Source organism: Vombatus ursinus, unplaced genomic scaffold (genome assembly GCF_900497805.2).
Source record: "Vombatus ursinus unplaced genomic scaffold, bare-nosed wombat genome assembly UNPS02014909.1, whole genome shotgun sequence".
NCBI lineage: Eukaryota > Metazoa > Chordata > Mammalia > Diprotodontia > Vombatidae > Vombatus > Vombatus ursinus.
In genome coordinates, this window is record NW_020954687.1 from 8,583,807 (window position 1) to 8,587,562 (window position 3,756).

General features: G+C 33.7%; 1 pseudogene; it reads left to right on the plus strand.

Annotated features, from left to right (window-relative positions):
- The first annotated feature begins 322 nt into the window (after positions 1–322).
- LOC114029013 lies at positions 323–819 on the plus strand (annotated as a pseudogene).
- Positions 820–3,756: the final 2,937 nt, after the last annotated feature.

Consider the following 3,756-nt stretch of genomic DNA (forward strand, 5'->3'; position numbering starts at 1 on the left):
GGAAGATGAGTCTTTCTGATTTCAGCCCTGACACTCCATCCAGTCTGCCACTTACTTGCCAGGTCTAATAAGGTGGGACAATGCAGAAAAGGAGGCAGGAAGAAGGGGAGAAATACCAGAGGGGACCTATGGAGTTGAAATCAGGCAGCCCAGCATATACAGAGTATAGTGAGCCAGAAGATCCAATTTCTGACCTTTCCAAAGGAAGGCATTGAAAGGAGTTTGGTACTCTAGCCTCCTGCCCTCCAATCAGAGAAAAGAGGAGGCTGAGAGTGTCACTGAGTGAGAATCTGCCATTGCATCCTTTGGCATCCTGGGAACCATGGCTTTTGGAGTAACTGTGAATGATGAAGTAAACAAAGATTTAATAACATGAAAGTAAGGAAATCTTCTACAGAAGAGATCAAAAAAAAGGAAGAAAGCAGTTCTCTTCTGTTTAAGTGATCACAAAAACAAATAATTTTAGAGGAAGCAAAGCAGATCTTAGTGTGTGACATCAGTGATACTGTAGAGGACCCCTACACATGTTTTGTGAAGTTGCTGCCTCTGAATTATTACCAATATGCTTTGTATGATGCCACACATGAAACAACTGAGTCTAAGAAAGAAGACCTAGTATTTATATTCTGGGTTCCTGAATGTGCACCTTTAAAAAGCAAGATGATTTGTGCTAGTCCTAAAGATGCCATTAAAAAGAAATTTACAAGTATTAAACATGAGTGGCAAGTAAATGGCTTGGGTGATATTAAGGATCATTCAACACTTAGACAAAAATTGGGAGTCAATGTAGTAGTTTTACTTGAAGGAAGATATTTATAAAATGACAGTAAAGTGCCATCTGGAAGTAGCTTCCATTTTTGTAGCTCCATTAGTTAGAATAGTGTTAGGATTTTGTCCCTTACCTTACCTTTCCAAAAACATAAAGGAGAAGTCAATAATTTAAATAGCCTACCAGTGATTGCCATTAGATTGTTTCATCCTTGTAGTTATATGTGGAACCCGAGGAATGCCTTCACATCACATTTTAACCAAAACAAATGGCATTATATGCTTCCCTTGTAGAACTAAGATGAATATGATAGTCAATATGAATAGCTTAGAGAACTGCAAAGGATTAAGCTAATTGAGTGCCTTGAAAGTATGATCCACTGGTCAGATGCTAAACATAATTCAGTATTACTTAGAGTTGTACTTGATTGCAGTTCCTGATGTTCTTGTGCTTCCTACACCTAACCTGCCTTTAACATGCCTATTGTGATGTGGTAGCATGTGTGTGTGTATGTGCATACACATGCACATGTACACACTTACATATACATACACATACACTTGTGTATATTTATATGTGTAACTATGCATTGAAAGCACTTTTATATAATAAGGTTGTACCCTTCAAAAAGGAATGCCAATTAAGTTGTCATAACTGTCATCAAATTAGGAAAGTACGTATAGTACCTCAGTGTTCATTCCTGTTATCTACCTATCTTCCTAAATGAAGTAGTTGTTAATGCCTCTTTATTTTCCATTGAATGTACACAACAGGAGTAGGAGTTAAGTGTTTACCAGGTGAGGCTTACAGCAGTAAAGATATTTGGAATAATGTTATAATGGCAATTTCTATATGAAAAGAGCCTTCAATGGAACATTGTTGTTGAGAACAAACTCCCTACCCCTACAAAATTGGCCTTATTGCAATAAAACTTGCGAGTCATTACAGAAAAAAAAAGAGGAGGCTGAGAGAAGTGATATCAATCTAAGTTCAAAAGATGAGATTTTGAGATGAGATTAGAGTTGAAGAACTAATATTTGGAGGTGCTTCTTGTTCCCCAGTGTTGGAATCAGGCAGGTCAGAAGATGGAGAGTAGCCTTTCAATGGATAGTTATTATTAAAACAAAGGTTGTTTATTTTTTTACTCTTCTTAGCTATCAAAATGTGGATATCTTTCACCTTTTTCAAAGTAGAGAAACATCTTTTACTTCACAAACACAAAAAAACCCTGCTTTTTTCCTGTCCCTTGCAGAATTACACTGCTGTATTTTTCTTAAGAGGATAGTGTACTTTACATATGTAAAACAAACTAATATACTTCAATATAATCATAAAATAACAGGATTATAAAATATAATAATATTATAAATAATGATTATAAATATTGTATTTATATTATATTCATATTATTATTTACATATTTATATAAAATTTATAATATAAAAATATAATTATAAATAATAATTATAAAATAATAGGATTATAAAAAATCCATTTCCCTTCCCCAACTAAAAAATAATCAAAGCATATGAACAAGCTGTTTTAAGAAGAAATCAAAACTGTATATAGACATGTAAAAGTGCTCTAAGTCATTATTAATTAGAGAAAGGCAAATTAAAACAACTCTGAGGTACCACCTCACACCTATCAATATGGCTAACATGAAAGAAAAGGAAAATGACAAATTCTAGTGGGGATGTACAGAATTTGGGACACTAATCACTGTTGGTAGAGTTGTGAATTTGTCCTACCATTAGGAGAACAATTTGTAACTATGCCCAAAGGGTTATAAACTTGTGCATACCCTTTGACCCAGAAATACCACTACTGGGTCTGTACTCTAAGAGATTAAAGAAGAAGAAAAAGGATCTATATATACAAAAATATTTACAGCAGCTCTTTTTGTGGTGGCAAAGAAATGGAAATTGAGGGGATGGCCATTAATTTGAGAATGGTTGAATAAGTTGTGGTATGTGATTGTGATGGAATACTATTGTGCTATAAGAAATGACAAAGGGGATGATTTTAGAAAAATCAGGGAAGACTTATATGAATTGATACAGAGTGAAGTAGCGGAACCAAGAGAACGGTGGGCACAATAAGAGCAATATCGTAACAATGAGCAACTTTGAAATACTTAGCTACTATAATCACTATAATGATCCAAGACAATTCCAAAGAACTCATGTTGGAAAATGCTATCCACTTCCAGGGAGAATCAATGAAATACGAGTGCAAATTGAAGTATACTTTTTTCAATTTTTTTTGAAACATGGCTAATATGGAAATATGTTTCATCTGATTTCAACTGTACAATTAATATGATATTTCTTGCTTTCTTAATGAGTGGAGAGGAGATGAAGGGAGGGAGAGAATTTGGAACTCTAATTTTTGAAAAAAAGGAACATTAAAATACATAATTAATATACTTTTTAAAAGAAAGATAAAGACTGATTCAATTCTTGTATTAAGCAAAAAAAAATAAGTTAGAATTGAAATGGAATCACCTGAACCAGGTGAAAAAAAAATACAAGGAGAGGGGGAAAATCCTCCTTTGACAGTGAAAGTGATGAATGTCTTGAAGATTTATGAAGCTGGAGATGATGAAATGAAGAGAATCATTAATAAAACCTGGATAGAGTCATGGGAGAAACAAGTCAAGGAAGAGATCACATTTTGAGAAAAAACAAACAAAAAAGGTCCTTTCTGTCACAAATGTGGAAATATTGTCTTTAATAAGAGACTATTGTTGAACTGGACAAATACATATAGCAAGAATATTGTTTACATAGACTTCTAAGCAAAGGCTGTGCATTTTTTAGAGACCATTTTGGAGAATGTATAAAAACTGTAATGTATTTATTTTTAAAATAAAATTTTGAAGGGTAAAATATATAAAAGAATCTACCACCACCCCCTGAATCCAGAAAGTATTCATTCTGGGGGAAATGCACACTCGCTTGTCAATGGAGTAAGCATTTTAATTA